Source organism: Pezoporus wallicus, unplaced genomic scaffold (genome assembly GCF_028554395.1).
Source record: "Pezoporus wallicus isolate ANWC-B61680 ecotype Strahan unplaced genomic scaffold, APGP_CSIRO_Pwel_v1 contig_593, whole genome shotgun sequence".
NCBI classification, from domain to species: Eukaryota; Metazoa; Chordata; class Aves; order Psittaciformes; family Psittacidae; genus Pezoporus; species Pezoporus wallicus.
Window position 1 is genome coordinate 4,753,511 of NW_026642342.1, and position 11,793 is coordinate 4,765,303.

The 11,793-nt window shown below is 37.2% G+C and overlaps 1 long non-coding RNA gene across 1 annotated transcript; it reads right to left on the bottom strand.

Annotated features, from left to right (window-relative positions):
- Positions 1 to 4,498: 4,498 nt before the first annotated feature.
- LOC130609830 (uncharacterized) lies at positions 4,499 to 10,002 on the bottom strand. The gene is made up of 4 exons (XR_008974883.1): positions 9,821 to 10,002; positions 7,985 to 8,230; positions 7,536 to 7,731; positions 4,499 to 4,600 (listed from the first exon to the last, which is right to left on the bottom strand). It is a non-coding gene; the product is annotated as an uncharacterized LOC130609830 (long non-coding RNA).
- Between the last annotated feature and the right edge of the window lie 1,791 nt (positions 10,003 to 11,793).

Consider the following 11,793-nt stretch of genomic DNA (forward strand, 5'->3'; position numbering starts at 1 on the left):
CAATCTACTACAGGAATATAGTATATTCTAGAATATATCAGAATATAATAGAATAGACTAGAATCTAACAGAATCTAATAGACTTCTATTATAGTCTGTATAAGTATAATAATCTAATAGAATACACTTGAATACACTAAATTCTAATGTAATCTAATAGACATCTATTATATATAGGTATAGAATCCAGTAGACTCTAGTAGAATATACTAGAATTCTATTACTTTCTATATAAGCATAATACAGAATATAATGTAATATACTACAACCTAATAGAATCTAATAATATAGTAGAATCTAATAAAATTCAATTACATTTGCTATATACTATAGAATCTACTAGAATCTGATAGAGTCTAATAGGATATACTAGAATCCAATAGAATTCTGTTATATCATATATAAATATAATATAGCATCTATTAGAATCTAACAGGATTGAATAGAATTATATTACTATCTAAATATATTATAGGATATACTAGAATATACATCTGATGAAATCGGATAGACTTCTAGTTTATTCTAGATAAACATATATTACATTTATATACTCTGATAGAATTTACCAGAATCTGATAGAATCTAATAGGATCTAATAGTATAGAATATAATAGAATCTAACAATATCGTAGAATCTAATAAAGTTCCATTACATTCACTACATAATATAGAATCTACTAGAATCCGATAGAATATACTAGCATCTGATAGAATCTACTAGAATTCTGTTACATTCTATACAAATATAATATAGAATTTACTAATATATACTAGAATATAATGGAATCTATCAGAGTTCTATTATATTCCATACATAGTATCATATTATAGTATAGTATAATACAACATAAGATATAATATGATCTAATGCAATACAATATAGAATAGATTTTAATATACCATTGAATATATATGTTTATAATATATATTATAGTAGATATAAGATAAATGGTATATAAGATAAATAAGTAAAGAATAATTAATATATGTATTTATACATTTTTGTATAAATATATATTTTGTATTTTTTAATATATATCCCCAATGAAAGATACAAAATTGTACTGACAGAAGAATTTTTCTATCTCCATCTCTTATTTGCTCTTATTTTCATCTTAAGCACCTGTGGAAGGTAAGATATAAATCAGATATCTCATAAGCCAGAATCCTATGTAGCCTGATCACTTTTGAGGTAAAGTTTAACTAGACTGCCTAAAAATCCTTATTGGCCTCAATAGATTTGTGTTGAATTTATTTAATACAAAGCTTAATATAAAAAGTCCTCGCTGTAGTTAATTGGCCTTCAGGTTATTGCAGGCCCCAAGGCATTGTGTTTGAGTTGTCACTGCTACTTGCAAAGATCAGCAGTATTAATTCTCGTGTTGCAGAAAGTGATTACATGTGTTTATCTGGTTAGCGTTAATTCATTGTTTCTAGGTTCTAATTTAATTTATAATTTTCTTAGCTGTTAAAGATGGTGCTAAACATTAGGAACTTTGCTGAAATCAGATGTATTACTGAGATAGTACCTGTTTAAATTACAGCAGAACTAAACCTGAAGGCTCCTCCAGAATTATGCTATTGTAGCTGGGGGCAATATCTGTTTCTGTTACATGATAAACCTAAAACAAACAGTGCTCATTCAGTTTGTCTCCTTTGGGATAGAGTGGACCTAAGCTTATTAATTATTCCTGTTTTCTAAGGAGAAAACATCAGCTTTACTTCTCTTGATAACCCTGTTTTCTCAGAAAACACACGTGCTCAAATACCCAGTGAGCAGGGGCAGGAATTCTTTAGTGGTTAGAGAAGTGGCAGAAGGTTAAATCATCTGACTTGGCTGAGACATTGACTGTTTACCCTTAGTGTACAGTAACATCTTAAAAAGAAACTTTGAGCAAAGTGGGGTGTATTCATTACTGGACAAACATGTCTGACAAGTTAAAGAATATGTGACTGGTTTCAGCTGAGACCAAAGTGCTTCATTTATAATGGAGATTACGGTAAGAAACAAATGAAGTTGTCTAAGGGAAAATGATGTCTCCTGAGCCTTTATTCTGGTTTGGCCACAAGTTAATAACACAACCAGCACTTAACAACAAAATGCAAGACTGTATTATCTTTTAGAAAATGCCAGTCATGTGCAATCCAAGCAGGTCAATTACTAGCAAATCTCCAAAGATCTCCTGAAACCTCAGAAGATTTAGAGATGCCAAGAAAATGTCTGGATGCACAGAGACACAGGAACAGAAATAGGGCACAAACCAATTTGCAGAAATGGAACTTAACCCTTAGAGGGAAGAACCCAGCCTGCTACATATTCATTTCCATTTCATTAAATATTTATGGAGACATAGGCATGTAATGTGATTCTAAATCATGGAAAAAGCACAAACAACATCTGCACTGTTTTAGTCATGCTTAATCTATTTTTTTTTTCAACCTTTCTGTTTCTTGCAGGTGTAATGGATGTGTTGGTTGTTTTTTTTCTCTGCAGCTAACGTGTTAGACATTTGAAAATTAACATGTTCTCTTGAATAATTCTAAATCGGCACACACACAAAATAGTGTAGAGGCCAGTGAGAGCCTATTCTTCAGCTCAATATGCATGTCTATAACCTATTAATATTAATGAAACCTGCACATAAGCATGTGGGGATAATTGACCCCATTAAATTCCATTTACTCATGAACTACTATGTAAAGTTTGCCCCTTAGTTATTGTAGTTTTTATCAAGGATGAAAGCTGGAACAGCATATATGCCAATAGAAGTTTGTTTCAAAAGTAGCTTTGTAAAAGAAGCAAAAAGGTGCGGGAGGGAAGGGGTTGGAAGAAAAGAATATATTGCAAGGAAACGTTCTGTTCAAACTTTCAACAGCTAATGAAAATGAAGTCATCTATCTTCCTCATGTTCAGGTGGAACTTTAGTTTATGCACATGGACAATGTATGACTCACTTTTATATCTTTTATCAAGTAAGTGATATATTCTCCCTGGCCAGAAATGGCTCATCTCTTTCAGCTGATTTTTCTTTAAAAGAATCAGCCTGTGATATACAACTGTTATTGCAAAGTTACGAGCAACCATAATCTAACCCACCCACCCACAAAGAAGGGAATAATAGTGTTAGAACTAACATTGGTATTGCTGTAGTTAGTGCTGTGTAATATATACTACTCAAGTAATTTTCCTGACATTAATTTTACATACTTTCTTGGTAACAATCCAAAAATAAATAAAAATCTCTGGAACAAATCTGACAAACATAGAGGTAAAATCTTTTCCAAAAGGAGCACTCGGACTGCATGAGCTGTTGAACTCCTTGTTCTTTGTACATAATACAGAAAATCAGTATTTTTACAGTCTTAGCGTGCCTTCCAGGGCACCTGAAGAAAGGCTCAGAATCACACTTGCTGTCCACAGGCCTGTCCTAGGTGTGCACAAGAGCAATGTCTCCATCAGCTTCAGCCTGACACAATGGTAGTTACACCAGATCAGAATGAATAATCTCCAGACATGAGTTATTGGCACAATTAAAGCAAGATCAGAGCTGACTGACATACCGAACAAAAGAGCTTTGGCAAAGCTTACAGTGGAAAAGCATATAGAGGAAATTCACTCTTGGCGTCAAATGCACCAGAGTAAAAGCAGGACAAACTGCTTATTAACAGGCTTAGGCGCTGCAAACCAAATACCAAAGGATGAACAATGGCAATAACATCCTGCTATGTCTCTCTACAGCACGCATGCAATTCATCATTAAGTTATATTCCATAGGCAGCTCCAGCAGCACATTTTCAGTCTAATTGATACATGAGACATTTGGCTTGCAGCTTTCAAAAAGAGTAAGAAGTACAGAGAGTTCTGCTCCATCCAACAAGAAAACCAAAGCCCTGTAATATTAGTTATAACTGCAACAGATTTTTATGCCTCTAACACAGCTAGTTCACTCAGTAAGGTCAACAGTATGCAGTTGTGCCTCGGGGGGGGGCACATTTTACTGGGCTGTTGGGGTTTCCTCATAAGGCACAACACGTGGGTCCCTCCACCGAGCTCTAGTAGGTTTGGGAGGCATATGACAGTGTGCTGCAAAAGGACCCCTCTCTGACGGCCATATTTTTCCCCATGTTAACTAATGTGATTCTTTTTACAACTTCTACCAGTTTGTTTGATACAACAGTCAGGTTTACTAGAATCCCTGAGGACTGTCCTAGCTTCTCCTTTGTTTACTTCACCTTGCCATTTTAAGGTAAATTGCTGCAAAGCTTGATAATTTTTACTTGTCTTTCTGTGAGGAGTTGAATGTGAGTATGGGGATGTTTGTTAGTACATAATTCTTTCCCTATACCTAGAAAGTTAGCAGCTTAGCTTTCCTGGATGTATTTGAACACTAAACAATACTGGTATCCAGGTATCTTAGTCTATGTCTTACCTCAGCTCTTACTCCTCAGGTAAGCTGTTGGACCATCACTCCAGAGATAAATGGTACAGCTGCTCACAGCTGTGGCACACAACACCCTCCTCCCCTTGGGTTAGACCATCATCAGGTGAGGTGCTGTGCACATATGCTAGGGGAGGCACAGTTACCAGCTGAAGAAGCTGATGACAAAAATATGAGCTTGAGTTTCCAACTTTTCGAGTCCTGTGAGAGAAAATAATAATATAGTCCTTGGATGAGACGCAACCTGCTAGGAGAGGTCTTCTGAGCCGAGTGCCTTCATATCACACTTGACCTGCCAGCTGAGTAACACAGTATGGCATTATCTGATTTCTGCAGTGCTTACAGAAAAAATGATTTCATAATAAAAGCATTCACATTCACTTATACAACTTCAGATTTTGCAAGACTGTTATGTTTCTAATCATGAAAAACATGGCTTTATTTAGATGATAGAGTAGCCATAAATAAAGAGCTCACAGGAGCTGGCTGACAAACTTTTTATGTTAGCTATGTACAGTGAGGTAGTTTGTGGTGACAGCACATTGCTCAGAGGAGCAGGCCATATGCTGCTTCCTATTATACCAATGTCAACCCAGGGAATTTCCATTGTCTATATTTCAACCAGTTCAACTAAGATAAAGATCTCTACACATGATTTCATAGCCTTTTTGCCACTGTATAGTATTATTAAAAAGGAAAGTACTGTAGGGGTCAAATTACTTTCAATATTGTTTCTGCTAATAAATGCACTACAAATGGTTTAGTCTCACTCACTAATCATAACAAAATCATAAAAAAAAAAAAAAGGGCTGAAATAGATTTCAGTAAGGTAGCAACCCCATCTCCTACACTGTTATGAAGTTCAGGCACGTGGCACAGGCCAGAGCAGGTTCACTTACCTGGTACACCAGAGCAGGTAAACTGAATTGAAAGTGCACAGAGGCAGAGCACAGAAGCAGGGCAACATCCACACGCAAATGATGAGCAGCTTAACTTACACTAATGGGAAAAGGGATTTGAATAGCTAAAACCTGGTACATTGAACTGAGGAAAAAAATATAACTCTAAGTATGTATTTCTGGGCTGTAACAGGACCGGTAGAGAGGAGAAATTATAGCTATCTTGGAGGATTTCCCTTCTTCCCCCCATTTTTAAATAATACACAGAAATGATATTTTCAGTTTAAATTATTCATTTTTTGTGTGTGTGTAAACTCAAGAACAATTAGAAATCTGGTTCCGGGTTCAGCTGTGAGAAGTATATATGTACATTCATGTATGAACAGCTTTTCACACAAGCATATGTATACTTACGTCACCTGCCCCCATATTTGTGCCTCCAAATATATGTGCTTCATTATGCATTCTCACAGGAAATGATGACAATTACACAGAAAAAAATATTCCCCACCCCTTCAAATCAATCAAACCAGTTATAGGCTGTTTCTAACAGATAAATATAAAGTAGATATTGCATTTCTAATTCTCAATTAGTCAAATATTGCACATGGAAAGGCAAAGGACAGATTTTATTCAATTTTTTTAGCCATGTAAAAAAACTCAGGAAAAAAAACCCCAAAGCTGCCACATTTTTACAATGGAACAGCATGGAAAAATAAAACTTTGGATTTCAAGAGTCTGTTTCTATATGAGCATTTTAATTTCACAACCAAATTAGATTAGCTCCACCATCCTCACTGGAGTGAAAGTCATGAAGGTGCATTTTTGTTTTTATGGATGAAACTATTTAAGAAGAAACACTGTGACTTGCCTGATGAAAAAGAATATTGTCTGAAGAAGAAATGGGATCCAGGTCTGTGGCCATTTAGTTGGGTGCGTTAACATCTAGGCTTTCCAGCTGTGGGATGCATACCAGAAAATGAATTTCTCACCTTAAACATGTGTATGGTTAATTTATTTCCTCTGGGGTAAATTCTGCCTGTGCTTTCCAGTGCGCAATTTAAACTGCCAATCAGTAGCCGTTCTCTGGGTATGGCTGTCTGGACTGGCAGAGTGATGAAGGACATTGAAAGAGAAAAATACAGGTTTACCTGCTCACTTGGTGAAATGAAGGTGTACCAAATCCCTTTCTCCTATTTCCAGCTTCCCATGAGGGCTCTTCTGAGTATCGGCACTATTTGCAAAAGACGTTTAGTCCTTCTTCATTTCTTTGTTTGAGCTGTGGCAAAGCTGGTGGAAACTCCTATTATCCTTGGAGAAAATAAAGGATCTCCTGGGAAATGCAGAACTTAACTTTACTATTCTACTTGTTTTTTACACATTGACTAAAAAGTTGTGCTAAAATGCAGATAAACCCTCTCTCTAAACAGTCAGTGACACGAAGTTACATGTGGTCCGGGGCAAAGAACACATTTCATACGATTTCCCTTCTCTTTTTGGCACAGCATGTACATATGCTAGAACCAAACAATAGTTTTGACAGCTGTGGGGGAAGGGTGGTAGGCATCGTGGCTGAACTCCTCACCCGTGCCCATGGGGGAGAGGGTGCCTTGCAACTAGACAGATGGCTCTTGTAGAAGGTCAGCAGAAATGTTCATGCATACCCTACTTATTTTTGCACGGTGTTCATTGATTCAAACTGCCTCTGAGCCTCTCTTCCCCCTTTCAAATAGGATTTTTATCATGTTTTTAAATCTTTGCCAATTTCAAAGGCTGATTTAATTTCACACAAGAAAGTGTGGGAGCAGCAGTCTTGGGTCCCCTGGATAAACACTGGACTACATGCTACTTGTGTTTGACTATGTCAGCTGTGAGCTCTCCAAGTATGAAGTCCTGCCAGGCAAGACATAAATCTTTTGTCAATGAAAGGGGTACATTATCTGATTCTCAGCTGTTTCTTTTCTAAACAGCTACCTGAGGTTTAAGATAAATATTCAACATAGCTTTTTAAAAGAAAAAAAAGAAAAAAACAGAACACTTTCTCTCATGCATTGAGCATTAACGAAGAACCATAGAGAGCAGGGATCAGTCCTCATGGCACGTCCCAGGTCAGTCCAGAAATGCAGTAGTGCAGTGAAAGGATTCTAAAGAGGCAAAGAGTTTAATAGTACTTTGGCTGTAATGTGCTTCATACCTTCTGAATCGGTTCCTTGCAGTGAAGCTGCCAAATTAACTCCTGAAGCAACTGGGTGCAACTCTACTGGGTTAACAAAGCTGTGCCCTGCTTCCCAGGAATGCAGTCAGTCCAAGCATGGGGTTGTGAAGAGGGTTACGTTGAACTGGAATCCTTATTCTCGGCCAATGTCTTGCTGTCCTTAAGTACCTTCATACTGAAAAGTGCGAAGAAATTAAACAAATTAGTAACCAAATACTAATACCTTAAAGGCTCATGGATTTAGCAGCTCTCCATGAATCCAGTCAATCTCTGCTCCATTTTCCACTCGTGTAGCTGCTGAATCTGATTTTTGGTATTTGTGATACCATTTCAGGGTGATCTCAGCCTCACGTGGGTAAGCTGATACTGTTACCTGGTACTGTTGGCCGCACACTATCCCAACTCCCCAAAACATCCCCAGGGCTCACCTTCACGTTTCTTGTGAATTTTGGTTGTTTCTCACATAACTCCTCCTTAACCACCTGTGAATTCCTCACAGTACTCTCTGTAAAGCTGCCAGCTTCTCACTCTGTGATCTTTCAGGTCCAGCAGTTTCTTGTGCCATGTCCAGTAGTTTCTCACATCTTGCTCTGTGCACCCCAGGCCAGGGCACAGGCAGTGGTCCCACTGCCTGCAGCAGCCTTGGTAGTCAGCATCACTACCTCAGCCTGCTGCTATGGGAGAGAAACAGTCTGCTAGGACTAAACAATAGAAACTATGGCATATAAAAAGTAAAAATAATGAGGTTTATAGATTAAACATGATACCTTTTTCTCATGTTGCTTAGTTCCTGATCACTTATGAAAAGAGTTATTAAGTGAGAGAAGAGAATGTACCACCCTGTCTCATACAAACGTAAAGCCTTCAGTAAATAAGAGCTTGGCAGGGACAAAGATATTTGTGACCAGCCCAAGGAACTGGAAGCCACTGTGGGAAGCTGCTTTAGTGGATGATGGGCTCAGGTCTGACAAAACAGAACTTGGAATCGAGAAAATTACAGTTTAGGAGAAATGTCTTTGAATGAGGAGGAATGGAAAACTAAATAAAACCACAATGATTGCAGGAGCAGAAGATAAGATTATACGTATGAGTTTTAGATAGGTCCTTAGAGGAAAATAAAAACATCTCGGTGTAAAAAAATTGGATACAATAGCAAAGCAGATAGGCTTGCAAGTGTATAGGTCTTTTTACAAGCAATTTTGGAAAACCAAGCTATGCATATATAATTTGTGGCATTTTTGTTGTAGACGGTTTTATCCCATTTTTATGATTTTAGGATTAATAAACATTATCCAAGTCAAACATAAAATAAGCAGCACCTCATTCAGCACATTCATTGGAATTTCCAGTGTATTTATCTTTTTCTGCTGGGAGCATGGTTTAGCAATGATTAGAAAACAATATGGCAGGAAACTCCCGATGTTAAACATTTGAGTTATGTATCACAGATTGTCTCAAATTCTTTGACTTTTTAAGATTTAAATCTCTTCAAAGTTTTCCTGAAGTTTTTGGCACATTTTCTACAAAATTTGTACAAGAAAGAAGATTCATGGAAGACTCTAGCCGTCTGTTATTGTTTAAAAACTGATGTTTAAGGTTTAAATTTACAGGGAACAAATCATTCTACATCAAAACTAAGGTGTTGCATGTTTATTTACAGACCAAGCTCCCGTAGTAATGTGTATTTGTCATGGAAACTGATTTGAATTTAATTCTAAACCCTGTTTTGCACCAGGAAAATGTGAGTTTCATTTTACTTGTCTCTGTTTTCAATTATAATTTGACAAAAGAAATAACCGCATTACCTATTTGATTTGCCAGAACTTTATCCCAGCACCACCTGTTGAGCCCTCGGCACTCGAATCCTGACATATAGCAGAGAACAAAATTATGCAGTTGGCATACTAACCAGCAAGGATGCCAACAAAAGCATAATATAGCCTTTGTACTCAAAGTACAACCAAATATATATTAAGCTACCAACTGCAAAGGTTTAAGCAAGCCACATTTAATTATACATGAACATATCTTTCCAACAAATAACTCAGTAGAAAAATGGAAGTTAGAAAGGACCCTTTTTGTACATCTTGCTTTGGTAAATATTGCAAGCTTAAAATAAATAAAGTTTCACAATACCATAGTAGATTTACATTAGAAATGGCAAGAGGATAGCCAGCTAGCTTATACAAATAGATGAGTTCAACACTATCAGCTTCCCAGTTTAAACAAGATGCCCCATGTTCATTTCTGGCAGGGGAACTGACCTGGCACAGCACTGGTCTCCCAGGAAGGTGGAAGAAGAGGCTCCCACCAGGAGTTCAGGCCAAACCCTGTCTTCTGCAACTAGCTGAGACCAAAGTAGCAGCAGACAACTATGTCTCTGGCATGTGTTTCTTGAAGCACTGCTTCGCCATAGAAGTAATCACAACAGCTTTCCTGGCTCTTCTGACCTTCTGATCTTCCGAGATCTGCACAGCAGAGGAGACAGAAGATGAAGAGAGACAGGACACATCAGGGGGGATGAGGCAAAACCTCTGCTCCCCAGTTCTACAGAGGTCAGTGAAGTCTTCATGGGGCTGTGAACCCACATGGGATTTACACACTGAGAAGGGCTACCAGTGGTTCTAGCAATGATGCTAGATTTTCCAGAGTTTGTCCAAAGATATGAGTTAAAATCACTGCACCGTTTTAAGGGACTGTTTTTAAATACTGATGACAATGACAATTTACAGATTTTTATCACCTCCCCCAAAAGCCTAGGAGAGAATTAAATCTGCAAAGCTGATTATTGCAGTGACTGTTGGCCACAAAAATGACATTAGATGTAAAACAAGGATCTTGCTCCAAGGTGAGGAGAAGCGAGTCCTTATTCCTGCTCCCCCAGAAATCACCACAGCTGCCCCCAGGCAGATCCAAGGATGAGGACATGGTAAAGCAGAAAGAGCTAATTGACCCACAAGGAAATCCTCCTGATGCATTTGTGAAGGGCTGAGCATACAGGTTCTGACACTGGCTAAGGCTTTTGTCAGTAGTTTCATATGAAGCATAAATGAAAGACCATTAAAAATTTGGATAAAGAAACAAAATGCTGTAGATGAAGTGAAATATCTAAAAAATGCTTCAGAGACGATGAAGTACAGCTTTAAAATAGCTTGAGGGGAAAAATAACTCCAGCCAGTTTTGTAAACAAGGAAACAAACCAGCTGTAAATCATAGAGCAACCAAACATTTTACTTACTGTGCTAACTTTTGCACTCTGAGCTACTTAACTCATTATTATCACTGTAAGCTTGTACAAGACTAAACGGAGCAGGTACCTCTTGGCACCCGTTAGCTGCTACCAGATATCAGACATATGATACCTGAACTGGACATACGCAATCCAGAAAATGGGAAAGGCCTCTGATAAAAAGTGGAACATTCCAAATTGTATCCAGAAAAAAATGGGGAATAATTTTGCATGTGAATCGCTTTCTTACCAGTGCATTGCAGCAATCAGCATTTAATAGAGGTTGCGGAATCTCTGTCTGGATATTTCAACTTGATTGGATGCAACCATGAGGAACCTGATGTAACGATACCTGCTTGGAGAAAGGGCTTGGACTAGAAGACATCCAGAAGTTTCTTCCAGCCTAAACTACCTAGGATTCTAAAACTGACCTAAAGAAATCAGAAATCTTTTCCTTACAGCTGTTCTTATATTACATCTTACAGAAATACCTTCTTTTTTTTTTTTTTTCTTGGGTCTTATTTGTTTAAAAGTTGGAATTAGGTATTTACTATTTATAATAGTTTATAAATTATCTTCTTTTAAGTAAATATGTAAATGTAATTCTATTATTTCTTCACTTTTGTTTAAGGAATAAAATAGAAGTAAAACCCATAAATGGTCTGGTAAGTATACGGGTGCCTGTGGTTTAATCCCAGCGAGTGCACTAACTCTTTAAACTCTAAAATGGTGGCTTGAAACTTACCTCAACATCCTAATCTTTTTCTGTGCTGAAAATGTAAAGTAATGATTGTTAATGAGAAAAACTTCTCTTCAAATTTGCAATAGAAACTGTAAAACACTTGCTAAGAGATAGACCACATCTAGGAAAGCTGAATCTAGCTGCTCTCTCCTTTTCAACTGGAAATATCCTTTGTGGTAACCACATTTCATTAAGGAAAATAAGACTAGAGAAAGTACACATATGGCAGATAGTTTGGCATCATCAAATTCTATATTTCTCAGGTG